The sequence below is a fragment of the Megascapheus bottae genome, chromosome 26 (assembly GCF_031878675.1).
Source record: "Megascapheus bottae isolate mThoBot1 chromosome 26, mThoBot2.hap1, whole genome shotgun sequence".
NCBI classification, from domain to species: domain Eukaryota; kingdom Metazoa; phylum Chordata; class Mammalia; order Rodentia; family Geomyidae; genus Megascapheus; species Megascapheus bottae.
The window spans coordinates 8891239-8912118 of NC_143534.1; the positions used below are offsets into that span (position 1 = coordinate 8891239).

General features: G+C 38.2%; 1 protein-coding gene across 1 annotated transcript in view; it reads left to right on the forward strand.

Moving 5' to 3' along the window:
• Positions 1-20880, forward strand: part of Celf2 (CUGBP Elav-like family member 2) — a 672814-nt gene that overhangs the window by 146890 nt on the left and 505044 nt on the right. Inside the window, exon 2 of the mRNA XM_090318888.1 lies at positions 8218-8256. The gene's annotated coding sequence lies outside the window, so the exon portion shown is untranslated. The remainder of the gene's footprint in view (positions 1-8217; positions 8257-20880) is intronic.

A 20880-nucleotide genomic window follows, 5' to 3' on the forward strand; every position in this document is an offset into this window, starting at 1 on the left:
TACATTTGTGAAAGCAGAAAAAAAAAGATCTGTCTGCAAATCGAGATTCCAATTTTACTGGGTTTCAAATGCATAATTATGCATAAAATCATATACTGCAGATATATGTAAATGCAGGTAGAAGCAAAAAACGGGTTTCTTTTCCCTTTTAATCTCGACAGTTTAAATTATCTCTTTAATTATCTGTCCCATAAAGAAGGGTGCAGGTCTTCTGCAAAGGCCTGTTGTCTGGACAATGAAATCTACCAGCAGGTGTTAAAACTTTGATTATCAAACGTGCACACATTTCGTAGTCAAAAATGAAACTGAAGATGGAGCCAATGAAGTAATTATGATTCTCTCCATTTATTTAATCTCAATCTCAATGCATCCCAAATTAATGTTCAAAGAAAGTTAATGCTGCAATTTTTCAAATCATTGATTAATAGAAACACTCGCGTTTCAACTTTCAAGGGAGGTAGAGCTGCATAGCCCCAAACTCCTGTAAACTATTAAATGTGAAGGTCTCCCAAAGAAGTCGTTTGGTAGGCAAAGGGTATATAATTCTAAGTGGAAAGAAAAATGTTTTTAGACAAACTATCATGCACATTTACAACCCCTGGCAATTGAAGGTCCAGGAATGAAGCCAAGGCCTCTTAAGCCTGTAACAGGATTTCGCCCACCCTGCCAGGGCCAGGTGATACGAATAGCCTCCCTTTCTCAGCAGGCTCCATCCTTCTTGTTGCTTGCAGAGGAGAGAGAGAGAGAGAGAGAAAAAAAAATCTCTGTGGGTTGGCCAGGCTGCAAACTTGGCTTAGCTTCCAGGTGGCTTAGCTTCCAGGTGGCTTAGCTCTCCCTTTCCTTCTCATCTCTCCAAATGGACTCAACCTGAGTGATCCCATCTGATTCTTCCCATTCCATTGCTCCCAACCATTCCCAGCTCAGGAACAACCCCAGCTTGTATGCCATTTGCCACTCTCCTCATCAAATTTGTTTAAGATCTCAAACAGTACGCATCCCTTTCTGATCCTTGGAAGCTCTTGAAGAGGCAAAGAGGATCAAGGTTGGCAGTCTACCACGTGAACTCCACTTTCTGCTTTGGACGTTGAATTTGGCTTTAAACCACAAACATAGGTAACTAAAATTACACGCATGAGTAGCCAGTACCTGGCTAGTTATGGTTAGTAATGCTCAAACAGCTAACTCTTTCATTTTCATTATACAATAAAAATCAGGACACTGCAGTCTAGTTTATATATTAGTGGCTGTGTCTATCAGTTGGTGTTTTAAAAATCAACCAAGCATTTGATTGGGTGGGGAGGGAGGCTATTCAAAGTGCACACATTCCTGCATTTTAATTCCTTCCAAAGAAATGAAAGTGCATGTATTAGTGAGACTGGTTAAGTGTTCTCAGGTGATTTATTAGTGACTTTAGGCAAGCACTCTCAGATGTCAACATTCAGAAATGGAGATATTTTGAAGCACAGAAAGCTACAGCACAGCTGGCAAGCTGGTCAAAACTATAAATGGATGTTGCAATGGTTCCTATAACTTAAATGGCTTGTAAACCTGAGTTATTGAATAGGTTTCCTAAATTGCAGGGAGCGTTTTTATTTTATTTTTATCTGCCGGAGCAATGTGATTCTTACTGATGGATCTTTTAAAACATTCTTCAGTGTGGGTTTATGCAAATTAGATTTTTCACAGGTGTTCCTGTGTGTTCACATGCATTAGCCCCAATCTGCTGGAAGACATACTCGAATAAAAGTACAGCTTGGAATCAAAACAAGGTCAAATCGAGATAAAGTTGAGCTTCTCCCATCTCCAGGGGCATAACCCATGCCATTTGCAAGCCAGGAGTATTCTGGGCACCTAAGAATGCCCATATGTTTTAGCTCTTTACCCTTAACATAAACCCAGTGGTTCTTTGCTCATTTCACATGTGTTCCACCTTTATTTCAAGATATTTTATTGTTATTACAAAGGTGATGGACAGAGAGGTTACAGTTACATAAGTCAGGTAAAAAGTACTTTTCTTTTTGAACAGTGTCACGGCTTTACTCTCAGATGTTTCTCTCCTGTCTTCACCAAGCACCACCTTTTGACTTGTCAACTGCTCATGTTTACCCCCACAGAAGCACAGAATCACTGCATCACCAAAGTAGCCACGTCAATCTCTTCATTTTCTCTGCTGTCTGAAAGGATGAAATGGTCAATTCAGGAGGGAGAGCCTAGGCTATCCTGATATTTAGAATGGGCATTTCTACAGTTCCATGGATCACTCTCTTCATTAACTTTTTAAACATTTTTATCACCATATAATGGCTATATAGCTAAATATACACACTTATAATGTATGATTCAATACCTTTTGTTATGGGTAATGGTCCATGAATTTATGGGCAGGATCAAGATATCAAGCCTCCCCCTTCACTCCACATTCTCCAACCACGTCCTACAATTGATAGCACAGATCCATGAAAGAGATTAGTGTGTCCTGCCAGAATAGCCTACCTCTGGGTTTTGCCTGCTTCTTCCAAATGCCAGCTGGCTTATTCCTCTTTCTTCCCAAGAATGTAGAGACTTTGATTCCATGTCAAGCACTTTTGGCTGACTTTGTGTGTATGTGTCACATTTCCTCGCAGCCAAAACACTCAATATCTGGTTGACGCAACAATAATTTCTGGATGTCTCTGATAAGCAGATGTTCAGGTGTTAGTGTTTTGCTGGTGGCTTGTTTTGTTCTTTAAGTCTAGCTATTTCAACATGCATATTGGGTTCTAGCTCAGGGTGTTCAACTTTGACCTCTACTGCAAAATATTTTAATATTTTATTCTCTCATGTTGAAGACAAGCAGATAAACAGTAGTTTGGTGACAAAAGTAGATTTGAATCATAAGTTCTCTTGTTGAAAGCTATGTGGTGTTGGGTAGTTTACTTTTCTCTGCTTCGTTTTTCCTCTCTTACAACATACAGATTAGTCCAGAATACCTGGAGGGTTGGTTGTATAAATCAAGCAGGTAGTACATGAGCTGATAATTTTTTTTATTTTTCCATACTCTTTTATTAGTGCACATTAACTGTACAATTAATGCAAGAGATTTCATTATGATGTTTCCATATATACATGTAGGATTCCTTTATTACAGCCACTCCTCTTATTCTCTGTTTTCCCATACTTTTTATCTTTCTTGCCAAATTTTTTTCATGTATTTTTATTGTAATTAATAGAAGGGTTACATGATATTTGCCAGATAGATGGTGCATTAATTCCCATACATTGATACCCTTTCACATGTCTTGGTCTCCATTTCCCTCCCCCACATCCTCACCCCTCATCTTGTTTTCCACCGTTCCCTACCCAATTTCAAATAACCAAATACAAATATATCCAATATATCAGGTAACAAAGTGAGATACTGTAACAATATGAGATAACCAAGGGACAGCAAAAGAGATGAGAGATAACATAGTACCTTAACAACAACATTCATTCATTATATGGTTTATGTTTCTATATCCTAGAGATCCTTTCATTTAACATCCTACTATATGGCCTTTTGTATTAAGGTTTTACTCTATTGCAAATCTCTGCTAGGAGAGCCCAAGGTTTCTACTGATTATGACAAGTGAGGCAAACCATTGAGCCTAAGTTCCTTTGAGTCTGGCTTACTTCACTTAATATGATCTTTACCCAATCATCCAGAAACAAAGACATACTAAATCCACCAGCACAACAATGTTCATTGCAGCACTATTTACCACAGCAAAGATATGGAACCAACCTAAATGTCCCTCAGTTGATGAGTGGATCAACAAGATGTGGTATTTATACACAATGGAATTCTATGCTGCTGTCAGAAAGAATGACATTGCCCCATTTGTTAGGAAATGGAAAGAATTAGAGTTGATAATTTATAAAGAGTAAAATCCTGATCAAATAATCTCATCTACTAAAGAACATATGAGAAAAGGAAGAGAGTTATGTTAGATGGTTTGAATAACTAAGAGAATTAAAGGATTGACTTTACAAAGCTGGGGAACTCGTTGTCCCCTGGTTGGCTCCTACCAGATCGCTGTGTCACAGCTCAATGGCATTATTTCCCAAATGCTGATGTCATATTCTTAAGAGGATGTCCAAGTGATGATCCAAATTTGCAATTACCCATGTTTGCTAGGGAGTATAGGGCCCCAACAGAAAAGAGGAGAAGCACCCACGAAAACAAAGGAAGAGTGGCATTGTCCAAGAAGCAGTGGGCTTTGTTCAACTCCTTAAAAATAACAAATAAATAAATGAAAGCCTTTTAAAAAGAAAGCCTACAGATCTATCATCTTTTTTCATTCCCCAAATACAGTCTACATACTATCCAAACTGGCTTGTTTTCACCATGTCTTTTTGTGTCCATTTCATTTATATTTACATATATATTTAATTTATATTATTTAATTTATATTATTTTTTCTCCCTCTGAATTCTAGAGAATTTAATCTGAACTCTTTTCTTAGACATTACACATTTTTACAAGGAAATGTTGCTTATGTAGGATGCATTCCATTCAGACAAAACCTGATACTTGGATGTACAATTTGTGAATATTTTATTTTGGTTTTGTAGATTTTTGTTTGTTTATTTTTTTTCTTTGCTTTACATTTGTGGGTGTTTCTAATGTGCAATCTGGAAACTTTGACTTTTTTTTCCTCCTCCTAAAGCAAGTCTTATCAGAAACATTGTCATGTCTGTTACTGTGGGTTTTTTTTCATGTCTAACATGTCTTTTGGTTCTTTCTTAGAATTTCTTCTTAACATTGCTCATTCATTCTTTTACTCATGAATGGTCTCTTTGTAATACTTCCATCTCCTCATTACATCTGATTCTGATGCATGTTCTCTCCCCAGACTGTGCTATTATCTTACAGTTTGCCTTGTGAACTTTTTCTTGATGGTCAAACAGGATGCACTAAGTAAAAAGAACTTCTACTAGGGATGCTGGGATGTGTTCTATAGTCCTGTGATTAAATTGCAGCCTACCCATGAGTCTGTGCTGCTAGACTCTGAATTCCCCATTTGTTATTTTCTTCTTTTTTCTCTTAGAATTCAATAATGTCCTTCCTCAAAAAAGGATCTAAGTGTTGTTGATTTGTTAGAGTCGCAGCTTTCTGGCTCCTCACATAAAGAGGTGGACACAAGAGATGTTCACCAGTTTCAATTAATTGAGCCTGTCTCTATAATCAGTCATTATGCTCAGGGCTGGATGGGTTCAATATTTAACCTTCAATTGCTTCCATGTATTACAAAATAAAGCCTTTTTAATACAGTCTGAAAACTAAAGCAGACCATTCAGCTCCAGTCATTCCTGGTTTGGTTTATTTCATTTCACTTTTGTAAGGCAATGATGGTGTATGCGTTAGGAGAAGAATCTGCCAAGATTACTTTCTGCAGGAATTACAGTGTATAATTACATATGGTGCATAAAATGCTTCAGAGAATCATCATTTACACTCTCAGCATTACATAGAACCCAGTAAGTACCACTTACACCCTGGTCAAATGAGTCTAATGGATTGTGGACAGGGCTATTGGCAGCCCTTTTCCCCTGAGTCATAAACTATGTGGCTGCTGAAAAAACCCTGACATAACCACACACAAATTGCATGGTGAGAGTAGAAACCAGCTGCTCCCATTTGGAAGCCTAAAAGCAAGTTTGACTGTCCAGGTTCAGCCTAATGGGTAGAGAGAAAGGTTGAAAGGTCACCAGTATGAGTATCCACTGGGCACTTGCAGAGAATGCATATCCCCAGGATCCTAGCATGGGATACTGAAGCCAGGACCTCTGGAGTAAGATCTGGAAATGAGAGATTCAATATATATCATTAGTTGATCATTGTAACCCTCTCCAGGCACAGCCAATCATTCCCGGATATATGAGGGAGTGTCACTCACTTGAGTGCCCTCTACAACCATGCTCTCTACTTGCATCACATGTAGTATGGTAAAAGGTCCACATATGGCTGGTTCAGGCTTTGGGACATTCTAACTGCTATCTGCTAAGCAATGAAACAAGCTGCCACAGGGTCAATTTGATTGAGTTGTTCAGTTGGTTAGAACAAGCCACTAATCAATGACAGTGGCCTGATTATTTAAGGCTATATGAACAATGGGATCAGATGAAACTGGGTAATGTGATTGTCAGGAATTGACTTGTGACCATCTATCTTGGTGACTTTTAGAAGACAGTCACCTGAAAAAAATGTGACCTAGTAAATTACTGTTCTCAGTGTATACATCTCCCTGTGTCTGAGAAGCCCAATAATGCAAAATTCATAGCAAACCTGGCTCTTTGAAACGCTTTGACTATTCTATTGAGTTACTAGATATCAATGTCATTTTTTCTTTTATAGCTCATGCCATTATTTTACATGGATCTTAAAAGCTAGCAAAAATTCTGTCCAACTTGGATTGATTTTTAGGGTTTTATTTTAAAAAGCAATCTAAAATAATATCTAAATACAAATTTTATCTACTTACCTTAGGAAGTTAAATGAGTATTTAGAATTATTTCCACCTTACTACCACCAAGTTACAGCATCTATATTTCCAAGCTACAGCTAGATTTGTGAGGCACAGAAAGTATTGAAGAATTACAAAGAATCATGCTCTTCTTTACTTGGGAGATGGCATGCTCCTTCTTGGGATAGCATTGTATGCATATTTAAGCATGCTTTAGCAGCAGAAGGTCAAGGCCTGAGCCCTGTGATCAATCAGTTAAAAGCACACAGTGTGCTGATTTAAGGAAGTGCTAAAAGCACAGAAATAGACAGAAATAGAAAAAGACAGAAATAGAAAAGGAGAGAAAGAAAGAGGAGGGAGGAAAAGGAAGGAAGGAAGGAAGGAAGGAAGGAAGGAAGGAAGGAAGGAAGGAAGGAAGGATAATTATTAATTATGACTGGTCTTCTGCACAGCTGCCCTGACAGAAGTTGATACTTTATAGTTCCAGGACCCCATCATAAATCACATTCTTATCACAGACTCTATGGCATAATCCAAAAGTCACTTGAAAACAATGACTCTCCTACAAGAATAGTCTCAGTCTTATAAGACAAAAAGTGAATTTGCCATAAGTTTCATTTCATGTCATTTACCAATGATATTCAGTTACGTATCTGGTTTCCTTGAGAGTTTTTATTTGCCTCATTTTGTTAACATTCTAGTAGTATACTTATTAAATAACAAAGATGGTCTTGAACTCTTCTGAGAAAAAAGAATTTGATAAGCATCTATAGTATAGTAATAAAGTCAGACTACATCTTCTGTCTTTGGTGGACAAGAATTCTGTTCTTATAGAGTAACCCTTCATAGCCTGCTGTGAGTATCCTAGGAAAATGACTCCAGAATACAACATACTTTTAGTTTAGTGATCTGAAAATCTATCACTGGTATATCTTACTGATTGGCCTCAATATTTAGGATTTTGTCACTTTTCCATTTAATCCTGTCAACAAAAATGAAAGGACTTGTAGCCTAGGCCATGAGTCAGACTAAGTCGATTCTCCTATTTCTAGCAATGAGTCCCTAGACAGAAGTTCTATGGCAGAAGAGAGAACATTTATGTTCTTCTTGACTCCAAATAATTTGAACAAAATTAAGATGGTATCAACATCTTTAAGATAATATAGATGGAACTCTTATTTGCACAGATCTGGTAGAAATAAAAAATCAAATTCAGCAACATCCTTTTACTCTTTTGAAAACTAAGGGAAGACTTTTCCTAAATTTCACTTCTGTGTTCACATTAGGTCAATGAGGAGAGAGCAATTTGGCAAGTGTAAATGACACAAAATTAATCTTACTTGCTTAAATGTCATACATAGTTTCACTCCTAATTTTTCCTTTAAAAAACGTAACTTTTTAAAATGTATACCTTTGGGCCGGGATTATGACCTAGTTCTAGAGTGTTTGCCTAGCAAGCACAAAGCCCTGGGTTGGATTCCTCAGTACCACATACACAGAAAAGGCGGGAAGTGGTGATGTGGCTCAAGTAGTAGAGCTCTAGCCTTGAGAAAGCCCAAGGACAGCGTCCAGGCCCTGAGTTCAAGCCAAAGAACTAGCAAAAAAAAAAGGTGGGGGGAAGAATATATATATGTGTGTGTGTGTGTGTGTGTGTATGTACATAATCTTTCTCAAACAATAAAGACCTGTGCTTCACCAGTTCTAATTTTTTGTTGTTGCTGTTTTTATTTAGATCTACAGCCATTCAGAAAGGAGATCTTCTGACAATCAGGTAAGAGCTTGCTTCTTTTGCAGACTAGAATTGCTCACCTGTGATAAAAGTCCTACTGGTGGTTTATTGGTGTCCTTTGAGTATTCTGTAATTTGGCTTTATACTTCTTGATACATAAATGTTGGGGTTGATATCTTTGGAGTTTTCTCCCCTGCATCCTGTTTATTGTGGAACTTACTGGTTTGTGCCTTTGGATCTTATTTGCATGAAAGCCTGTTGTTGTTGGATATTGTCATTCCACATGACAATTTGATCTAATATTCTTGTGTATTGTTTTTTGGCAAGATACTTTATTTCTTCAAGTCATTAGCTTTGTCTAAAGTATTTTAAATAGGGTTTTTAGAATAATATTTATGAAGTTAATTCTGTGAGTATACTGTTGAGGATGGAAGTTGTCAATTATACATCAGTTTCATCAGTCCTGACTGTCAAAATGGCACGCCAGGACGACAGTGCCACATTCTACCACTTCATGTCACTTAGTGGCGTTCTATGTAAAGAGATTGTATGTGTTTTCTTTTTCTTTCTGACTTCAGATATTAAAACAGTATCCAGGTTAGAAAGAATAATTATTTCTCTTTCTTAAATAACAGTTTGCCCTACTATATTAGTTCAATAATTAGATGAGGTAGAGACTGAAAGCTTGGGCCATCTTTCAAGTCAGCTGATACTCAGAAACTGAGCATTTTCAAATTGTTTTTACAAAAAGACTATTCACATGTCCTTTTTCTCCTTCTCTCAGACTTCTAAATATCATTGCAATTGAGTATCTGGGGACTGCAAACACTGGAGCATTGTTGTTGATAAATGATTCTTGTTAATAGTAATGCTGTTCATAGGAGCTTTAGAATTCATTTTGGTTTTGTTGATTTGTCATTCTTGTGTTTTTCATTTTTGTTTAGTAGATTCCATTGTTCTGTTTCTTTTCAATGTTTTAATCCAATTACCAGCCCTGTAAACAAGAATTTGCCACATCTCCAGTCAGTGCATTAAACTCTGAGTGGAAGTGATTTCTGATTACAGACAGGCTAATTTTCAAGGGACCATGGGAAACAATACTCAGTGAAGTGGAGAAAAGAAAAATGGAAAATACCTTGTTAGATGACATATGATGGCACAGATGGGAAAGAATAAACTTACTAAATCCTCAGATACATGTATATTTTCTGGATGGTGGTTGCGATCTGGGTCACATGTAATCAACTTGGTTATAAGAGGAAAATATTTTATACATTGTATTGTTTAAGAGCATTCATTACCATTAGGATTAGAGCCTCTAATTGAAAGGATGACCAAAAGCAAATTAGACTGTTTAAATCCCTTGACTTTTGTTAAAAGTCTCAATGCAAAAAGTCATTAGAGCATCTCCAAGATTGCTGCATTTTCTATTTCTTATCTTTTTCTTTGGTCTGTCTCCTCCTGCTCCACATTTTTTTTATTATTTCTAGAATGTCAACTTTTATGGCCTCTTAGTCCCTGCCAAAACACAATTTGAGACACTTCCTGCTCCATGAAACAGAATGAAAACATGCGGTAGAGATTTCCCATGTTACCACCTTTCATATACTTTCTGGAACTCAAGACTCAAGGTGAAGGGATCAAGTAAATATGCTGCAGAATCACTGTTGTTTTTACTAGAAGATAAGGGTGGAGCAAACATAATAAGGAGTGCTGGGCCATTCATAGATAACCCTGAAATCATGGGGTTACACCACGGATAGGAGGAGATTAAGGTGGAGGCTAACCATGATTATCCAAACAGAGCCATAATCAGAACAAAGTGAGTTTCAGCCCCAGCGATTCCTATTTCATGTTCTCCAGTTCCAACACATGGGTCAACGAATATGGTGTGGGAAGCCATTTCCAGTAGTAGACAATTCAATAAAAATATTTTAAAAATAAAAATAACCAATTTGTCATCAAATGAGATGCTTTCCCAAATAGAACATTGTCTTTTGAAGCGCCTATGTCTGACAGCCGTGTTGTATAGGTTTCCCATCTTAAGGAAAAGCATCAGACATAGATTATTCACAGTCCTGGGAGCTATTTCATTGAGCGTCTAATTACTGTGAGTTAAGATTTCTCACCTAGCAATACACTCTCTTTGGTCACAGCAAAACCAACAAAGACAGAAAGCTTAGTGTACATTATGACGAGAGGCCAAAATTTCAATTTCGTAGGGTTAATGAAGAGCTTTAAAGAATTGTCAGGACAAGTGAAATGCAGTGGTAGAAAAGCAAGCAAACACTTCTGTTTAATGCATAGTGTGATGTTGTAAAGGAACACACAAGTGTATAGATCCGCTCAAATGTTGGCCTCCCTGCTACTTCTCAGCCCCAAACCACCGTGATCAACCTGTGCTTTCTGGTAGTTCTATGCTGTGTATTCTGAATGTACTTCGTAATTCAGTTCCACACATTTCCAGACAAACGTTAAATCATCAAATTTCTGTAGTAGTTAAGAGACGTTTAACTGCCAAATGATGAATAAAATGTGTCATTTAAACACTGAAATCTAAAGTTTAATGTCATTTTATCACTTCATTTCATACTATAAAATACAGAGCCCTAAGTTTAGGATGACAATGGCATTCACATGTAATATATCTGTAGATTCCCTTCTATCCAAAGGTATTTTAGACTAGAAAGTCAATTCCCAACCAACGAACTGGCTTTTGATGGTGGATTCTAAGGTTTTATATTATGTAGCAGAATCTATTCTGAATATATGGTCATTTGATTCCCTACTTTATTTCAACCTAACTTCCGGGAAAACCAGTTATTTCTCCTTGAGTTCAAAAGAGTCTGCTCCCCAAGTAAAACAAGAGCTTACCTGAGCTAGAGATAGAGAATAATAAGATTGAGAAACATAATGTGTTTTAGCAGATCTCACAAATGCCTACATGCCTAACTCATGCCCACAATCCTAGCCACTGATGAGGTACGGTACTGGAGAGCCACTGCTAAGGCTGACCAGGGCAGAAAAGTCTGTGAGACTTTTAATCCCCAGTTAAAAGATAACTTCCAATTAATATTTAATTGAAATGTTATCCTCCAATCAACCAGCAAAGTGCCATACTGGGGGCATGGTTCAAGTGGTCCAATACCAGTAGTGAGCCAAAATGCTAAGCCAGTAACAAGACCTTGAGTTCAAACCCTGATACAGCAAAGCAATAGTTAATGAGACTTTTAGATAGAGACATTGATGATAATCTGGGCTGATTTTCTGTGCTGCTCAAGTCAACAGAATAATGATTTCAGAGTTCTATTTTTGTGCATGAAGTGGTCACTTCATGGTGACAGTGGACAGGCCCTGCATGGTCCTCTAGGTTTCTACACTCTGGCTATCACAGTGGCCTAGGCAATCAGCAGCTAATTGTTCTGCTGTATGATATGACTGGGAATTTCAGCCACCGTTCAATGCCATGATGGGCAACATTATAAGAAGGGCATTCCATTGTTAGCCAATACATTGGATTCTTTCAATGCCTTGAGAAGACAAAGACAGATGACATTTTGCACAGCCTATATGCAGCTTATCTGGAAAAGAGTTTGGAGTTATCACCATAGAAGGATCTAGATCAGGTAGTTTTGGTTTTGTGTATGTGTGTGTTTGTTGTTGATGGTTATATTTCAGGGCCTGGGTACTGTCCCTGAGCTCTTTTGATCAAGGCTAGTATAGTGCCACTTCCAGCCATAGCTCTACTTCTAGTTTTCAGGTGATTAATTGAAGATGAGGACTGCCATTGCTGGCTTCTAAGCATAGTCTTCAGATCTCAGCCTCGTGAGAGGTAGGATTACAGGTGTGAATCACCAATGTCTGGCTTAGATCGGGTAGTTTTAATTGGAAAGTTTAGTCCTGAGAAAAACAGATGAACAAATAATGCTTTTGTTTTCCTTCTAAATTTGTATTCTATTTTAAAGGTGATCTATAGAGGGGTTATGGTAAGGAAAATGAGTACATTTTTTGCACGGTGTTGCCCTCTCCCTTGTTTGCTCCTGCTTTTCCTCCCCATGCACCCCCCCATGCCCCGCCAGCTCCTCTGCTCCCCATGTTGTAAAGTTCATTTTCAGCATAGTGTCTAGTTAATATCACTATACATTGGGTCACCCTTTGTCCTACCATTTCTGTGATTCCCCTTCCTGTCCCAAATCAGGTAAATTTTTATATAAGACAAAGGCTACCGAAATCAAACAGTGACTACAGAGACTAAACCAGAGGAGAAAAAAAGTGAAAGAGTAAAGAAATAACTGCAAACAGTACATTTTTTTTAAAAAAAAGAAAGCCAAGACAACAAAAATAAATTGGTTCCATATCATAGAGAACATTTTGCTTAGCATTATTGTATATCATATACATATGTCTATATATCACTTGTACATAGCTATTGGACTATTGTGAACCTCTGCTAGGACTATTGAATCTTTTGTTAGCTTCCCTCTCTAGTCAAGCAGGGAAAATTTCTCTCTCTTAACACCCCAGCAACTTGGGTCCACCAAGTCTCTAAAATCTTAGCCTCCTAGAGTACAGAAACATAATTGTATCTGAAACAGACTCCTACAAGTATATGGGTATCACTAAACAGCCCCATTCCCCATCTTATCTTCCTGTGTTTGCAACTCTGAATCTTCCCTGATTTCATGGTACACGGGACTGAACTTGGGACCTTGATCTTGCTACCCCTTAAACCACTTCTCCAGCCCCTATTCTCTTTGGTTACTTTTGAGGTAGTGGTTTTTCTACTTTAGTTTTTGTCCTCTGCAAACAACATAGTCCTTGATTTTATTTTTAATTTAAGGAGCATGTGGTGCTGACTTTTCATTTATTTTAGAATATCTTAGAGAACAGCTACAGAGGCCAGCATACACAAAGCCCTGGTACTATGCATCTGAGCTACTTTGTAATGGGGACCTGTAGCTTACGCCTAAAAGAATTACTCCAGAAATACTAAAGGTTAACTTTCCTGCATTTCAGATTTGCTCAGCAGTATTCACTGGAGAGATAAATATGCTCTTTAAAAATTTATTTCTCCTGCATTTTCTCTTCCTGTAACTGGGAACTTGGGATCTCATAAAATTGAATTAAAATTATCAAATACTATTGAACCAACCTAATGAAAATTTTAACCAAAAGTCATTGTAAATTAGGTATGTGTTACACTAAGAATACAAGCCTTTTGTAAAGTAGATATTGTTCTTATGTAAACTCATGAATGGAGACTTTCTTGAATAAATTACTTCTTAATAACATCAGAGAGTCATTGGCTGGGTAAATATTTCCCTGGGGCACTCAGTGAGTTTCCTGAATTTAAATGTTCAATAGAACTTCATATTTGTCACTTTTACTAACGAGTTTTTCTTTATGAAATCATTATTAGCATGAAGAAAGTTAAATTTTGTACCTAATTTCTAGATTAATGCTGTTTAAAAGACCTCAAAGGACTGAAATTTTTCTGGCTGAAACACAACATTTACATAATTCCTTATTGCCTCAACATTTACACTGGGCAACCCTCTGTCAATTTGCTACCTGAAGTAAGAGAAAGAAAAATGACCAGAACAGCCAGAATGTCCTGGAATTTCTGTTAAGAGGAACAATGGGGGGACTGGGAGTTGGCCTAGTGGTAGAGTGCTTGCCTAGCATGCACGAAGACCCGGGTTCGATTCCTCAGTACCACATACATAGAAAAAAGCCAGAAATGGTGCTGATGCTCAAGTGGTAGAGCTCTAGCCTTGAGAAAGTCCAAGGACAGTGCTCAGGCCCTGAGCTCAAGCCCAGGACTGGCAAAAAAAAAAAAAAAAAGAGGAACAATGGGTTTTTTTCTCAAAGGGCCTGAGAGCAAAATCATTTCTTCTATTCTCAATTCATTGAAACCTATAAAGCTTTTACCCTTGTTCTTCCTGAGATTCCCAGGCAGGGTTCCTACCACTATCATGTTTATAATATTCATGAGCAAGATTAGCACACTGGCTAAATGATTCCATGTGTTGTTATAGTTACAATCTGGAATTTCTTTTTTGAGAGTTAGGATTTTACCTGTATTTCTTTCATTCCAACACTGTAGCAGATGGCCTAAATTCTCTTATGGAGGCCAGAACTCTAGGTGCTGTAACGAGCTTAGAGCTATCAGTGGCTCTGCAATGCAGAACCAAGATGAAATGCGTGTTGACACACAGACCTGACCTGCCTTTTCCCATTCAGAACCATGAAGCAGCACCATGACATTTCAGACCTGTTACTGCCTCATGCTCTCAAAAGGCAGATGCAAACCAATTGCCATATTATCCTTCAGAACTGCCCCAATCTGTCCAGACTAATGCGTGGTTAGACAGGTAGCTTTATTCCACCATGGAGTCAAGCCAATATGATATCTGGTACCTATCCAAGACCTATCTTTAACACAAAGATGTCAAAGAACCCTTCCTTCTTGGTCACTCAAACTTAGTGACACAATCAATCCAAGATTCACAGCATTTAACTTCCCTAAACATTGAATTAACACCTCCGTATCAGTCCATGATGATATAATGGGTTGTGTGGAAATGAATCATATGTTTCCAAGTGTCATGAGTTTTTTTTTCACTTTCGAAATATATTAAGAAAACATGTTTAAGTTTTCTAAAAAAAAAAAAAACATAGCAGTCTAAAATGTCTTGTTTTCCACATGTAGGCTTAAAGATAGTGGCAAAAGTTACTCAGGGCTGGGCCTATGGCTTTATACAATAAGGGTGGAGTTCACCCCTCAGCTACCTTACTGAAGTATAGCTTCCATGGCTTTGTGCCAATGAATTTATTCTTAAACAAACTACAAAGACTGAGAATTAGGGGACAGCAGGGGCTACCTCTATGTGACCTGCAATGGGCATTTTCAAGAACCAGGGACTCTGGTATCCATTTACTACTATGTATCTTGTATCCAAGTCAAACTTCTCCCCTCTCCACTGTCTTCTGAAATTATAATTCTGTCCTGCTTGCCAGAAGATTCTCTCCTTATACCAAAAGCACTCACCATTTTCCTCTCTTCGATGAGTTCATTAGGATGGCAAAGTTGTATACAATGGTCTCTTGTGGCAGGCTGTGATCCAAAGAGAAATTGCTGTCTGCTTCAGGTTTGAGTTATGACAATCATATTTCCTAGCCTTCTAATCTCTACGATTAAAATTATTTCTATATCCTAGTACGAATCATCCATGTGTATGTATAGGCAGTAGGCTGAAGATGGTATCCTGCTTGCTCCAAAAGGAGAAAATGAATAAAATATGCCCACCTGCTCGTATCAAGTAGTCTATCATGCACTAGCTGGTAATGTGGAAGGCCTTGAAGACAGACCACCTGCATGCAAAATCTTGGCTCAATTTCTTACAGACTTTGTATCCTTAAAGAACTTGCTTTCTTTGGTACTTCTTCAGGTAACATTCCTATCTCATTGTATGATTTCCTAGGCTAGATAATGAAGCATAGTTCAGATTTTATAAGTATATGAGTATATATCTTAAATATATATGAATAGTTTTATAAATATATGTTTATTTTATATATTCATATATAGTGTGAGAGAATGTTATCTATTCTAGATTTTCCACATTATTAGACTACCCATTTTCAATGATTCTCATGGAGATGTTTTTGATGAGCAAATGTGATAGCAGATATAGAAGTTCTTTTGAAAATCATTTATTCTCATAATTATGTTTTGCATTTTCTTGTGCATTTTCACACATCCATATCAAACCTTACCCAAGAAAATAAGGCATGGTTCGGAAAACAACCCCATTTCTATTATTTTGCTTCTTCTTATATAGTAACTATCCTGGCAATAACTACTCAGATAGTTTTAGAGCCCCATTCTACCCATCACTAAAAACCTCCTTACCACAGGAGGAGATAGTCACTGGACCACAGAATGGCTTAATGTGTGAGGAACTAGAAGAAAGCTCAGAATATGTGAGCTGTGGAAGAAGGAGTTGACAAGAGGGCCCTAGTCCCCTTAGGCCTTGCTGATTCTGATATGTTACTGCTGCCTCCTATATTGGAATGATGAGATTTATTTCTTATACCACCATCCTACTAACCTACTGTGCAGTTAGAATTGTGACCTCAGCATTATTTCTAGCTTTTTAGCCTTCGATCTCCATTTTAGACGGTATTGGTCACATTTGCATAGAGATAACAGAGGCCTACAAGTTGACATTTCAATAATTGTAGGAAAGCGGAGCCTCCACCCTGAACTAAAATACCAAGTTCACTGAACATCTGGAATTCCCAGATAAAAGACTGATTCCTTTGGCTCCTGGTTTGTCCCTATTCAAATGCAAACAGCCCTCTTAAGAAGTGTTTTAAAAAATAAAAGGTAGGATCACTGAAGATTAATCATCTCTTAAGAAGTTTATTCAAGAAGACACAGACTAGACAAAATAAGGAGGAAGAGATATGAGAATCACAATTCTAGGCCCGCCCAATAAAAATGCAAGACCCTGCCTCAAAAACAAAAAAAGGACAGAGGGCATGTGGAGTGAGAGAAATGCAAATGCCTTCCCAGCCCCCTCAGAAAGGTAAGATAGACAGAACCCACACACTGAGAAAGATGCAAACATCCTCAGGAACTGGATCAAGTCTGAGCCTCAGCTCCAAATGTCAATTACTGGAAGCCTTCAGAGCCTGGTTAAAAATAGATCTGCAGGTTGCTTTGTTCACATGTCAGGAGGGGTCATTCTGTCAAATCTGATTCCCATCATCCTCTTATCACCCAGGAGCTGAGTTGCCAACCATTTGCCATTGTAAATTTTTGGTTATGATGCTGCCACGAGGTCCAAATTAGCATGCACCCTTTCAATTACAACCCAGCATCACGGTCTCCATGTGCACAAGGCAGGAATGTGCAGAAACACCATGTGTAAATGCATGGCCACAGCCCAGCTCCTTTCTCCCTCTAAAAATGTAATCTCTGTGCAGAGAGAGACAGAGAAAGGATAAGACAGAGTGAAACACAGGGACAGAGAAAGGATGAGACAGAGTGAGACAAAGGGACAGAAAAAGGATGAGACAGAGTGAGACACAGGGACAGAGAAAGGTGGGGGATTGGGAGTATAGGAAAGTCTCCAGCAGGCAAGTGTGTCTGACCAAGAGGGAGCATCACAGGATGAGGAAAGCTAGAGCCCATTTTCCACTTTCCCAGCACCTCATTTAAGGACCTTTAGGAGATCCCTTGGGCTACGCTTTTCCTCCTCTCTGTACTCAGATGAATCCCTAGCTAGCCACCTTTGCCCAAGAAATACTGTACAAATGAATTAGATTTAGTCTGAATGACTCATGAACTTCTCCTGCTAAAAGTGCTTAAATTTGCAATCGACTCCAAATTAGACTTGGTAATTGAAGGGGGCCACAGTACAGATATTCCCAAATAACAGACAATCTAAAAGTCATTTTGATTTGATTCTGGTGTGCAGTGTTTGATTGTAGAGGAGAGAAGTGCAATAGCTTTCCTAATTAGTTTTAGCTTAAACCAGTATTAAACTTGTGTTCTATTTCCCTGCCTGGCTTGAGACAAAAAAGATACAGAACAAAGAAGGGGAGCATGTTAAATAAAAATGCAGCCAACCAAGTGATGGAGAGAAAAATACCCACAAAATGGACACCTCTCAAATTTTCAGTCAACATGGATTTAACTTTAGAGAGAGAAATAAGGAATGATAGGCTTAATTCTTTAATTTTTGCTGGAAATTTGCTTATCATTTAACTGACCTCTTTATGTGTCAACACCTAGGAGAGTTTAATCTTGCTAAGGTACTCCCTGAACCCCAACAACCCTTTACCCGAAACAAGTCATTGCAGTTTTAACCACATTGGAAAACATCTTCACCCAAATCTCCACAATAGATACTTTTTCCACAATAAATCAGCATTTAAGAATAAATGCTTCTTCGAAACTGATATCCAGATTCATTTTTGATGGACATTTTATTAGAAGCACTGTTGTCTTGACTTTTGGTTTCTGTGGTGTTAAGAACTGACTCAACTCTTACCGAAACCCTTGGTTTGTGGTTTCTGTGGTATTAAGGGTTACGTGTACTAGGCAAGCATATTCTACCTTTTAGAAGCATCCCCAGGCCATATGTACTTTTTAATTTCTTTAGCTTTTTTCTATTCCAAGTTGTCTTCCTCAAAAATTGGTATAAAATTGCTATACAATTAACTGATTAAAACCACTTGTAGAATTTTCCCCCAAAGGGCCAATCCATACTTCCAGGTAGCACCCAGCCATTCTACTGACTGCCACAAGACTCAACCTGATCCGCTCATATCTAGCCTGGAACTTCTGCCTTCTGTCCTTCTCCTACAAAGTCTACAGAGTACCAAATGACCCTTTTCCAGTTCTGGCCCTTTGTCAGGAGGAGAACTGCATATTTCACACACTCAAACTCACTTTTCTACAACTCTGTGCTAGTATCTTCTGATTTCTTTCATATGATGAAACTCTAGTGTAGAGACACGCTAAATGGCAGAACATCACACAGTAAGGCAATGAGATTTCAAATCCAGGCCCACTGATTCCAAAGCTTCCTGTTTCCTCCTCCTTCCCAAAGTAGTGCTGGCCTAACATAACTGATGAAATCACTGTTGTATCCCCCTCTGGAATCCAAAAGTCTCACCCCTGTGACTTTCTTAAGGACATAGAATAGAGCACTGAAAAGTCAGCACAAAAACATAGCTTCCAACTACTCTGATGTCCCAACGGTGCTCCATTACCAATTAAGGTAAAATGTCTAGAGATGAGGAATAGGTTTTAAATAACTCCCCAAGTGGTTCTGTTGTATAGCCAGGACCAGGGGCTATTCATCAACATTAATAGAAGGCAGCGGAGAAGAAGAATATAAAAGGAGGAGTGGGAAAACTCTAGGAGCATTAGACACTGAATTTCAGCATTTGTTTCTGGGCCTAAGTCCCACTTAGTACACCTGAACGTGTAGTGCTTTCTCAGACAAGAGAAATTGCATATAAGTAAGTTGGGCCTCTCTGTTTCTTGCAGAAAGAATCACAAAATACTAATCATTATGGCAGCACAGTAGATGAGGAGGTTAAGTGAGAGAACATATATGAATCTCGTCAGCCTTTAGAGATGTGTGATTACAGAGAAAAAAGACTAAAATAATGCTGAATGGCAGGCAGACGATGGATTGAAATACCCTTTTCCCTCTATCCCTCACTCTGCATTTACTGTAGAACTGGCAGCATTCTTACTTCAGTGCTTTGTAAGCCAGAAAATTTGAAATCCTTGAAGTCTCAGTGCCATCTCTGAACAAAGATTTAATGCTTGAATCCTAGAGTAAGACTTCTGATTACTAAGACTTCATTATCTTTATGAAACATGCAACAATACATTTTCTGACTTAAAGCAAGTACTTTTATCATAGACTGGAGGAAGCATATTATATGATCTACTTTTCCCAGATTTTTTTTTCTCTGCATACCCACTCATCTGCAAAATTCAGTAATTCACAATGGGGCTTTCTTCAATTAGTCTGAATTAGGAAGTTCCTACTGTAGTTTAGAAATCAAATTTAAGTCCTCAGGAGGTTGAAATGCTCAAAATCATCTAAATTATTTTCATCATTGTCACTTAGATTTTTATTAAACATGTGATTACTGTGCAGAAATAGTGAACGATAATATAATAATTAATAATCAAACATGGGGTACTTCATTTCAATTACAAAATTAAAAGTCTGGTGATCAGTACCCATGGAATACAGTCTCATTTCTCCAAGGCTCCTTGGCTGGACAGTTTGTATTTAGTAACTTTCTGGCACATCTGCTGCTCCCCTACACACATCTTGCTTTTGTGTCACACTTGTCCCCTATGACCTGTCTACTGGGCCCCAGCACATGCACCTGACCACAGAAGGAGAGTTTCTTATGTTCCCAGTATTTAGTGGCAAGAGAATATCCCAATTTCCATTAAAATGTCTTTCTTCCCAACCTCCAGATCAGTGAAGCAGGAAGACCAACCAACCTTAAATGAGATTCCCCCCCCCTTCTTCCCTCATCTAGTTATCCAATCCCAATTTTCTCCTGTACGCTTCTACAAATAAATATAGAATCACAAAACAAATGTGTGAAGCCCTCAAGGTGTATGAATGCATGAATCTTATGCCTGTCTCTCTCCTTGTGCTCAGAAAGCAAAATAGCTTTCTCTATAATGAGCTGGGATCACACTCCAGAGTCAGACTTTTCCTTAGCAATGGACTCACAGAAGCAAGCAGACTCATTTAAAACATTGAATGTCTACCAGATGGGGCGGTATATGCCTGTAATCCCAGAGGCAAGTCAACTTCAAGTATAAGGGGAGTATGGGCTATGTAGTAAGACCCTGTCTTAAGAAACAATAATAACAATATGAAAAATGTTGGATTTTCTGTTGTGGAATGAAAGTCTATCTTTAAGCTTGGAAGGAGGGGAAAGGAATAGTCAAGGGCAACCGTGAAGAAATGCCACCTAACGTTTTGCACAAACATCCAAAATGAAAGCAGAAATGTTCCATGAGGTCAGTTAACACCACAAGGAACAGATGGGTTTGGAGAATGTGCATTCTCACACCTATCAAAACCAGGATGGTCTCAGTTCTTT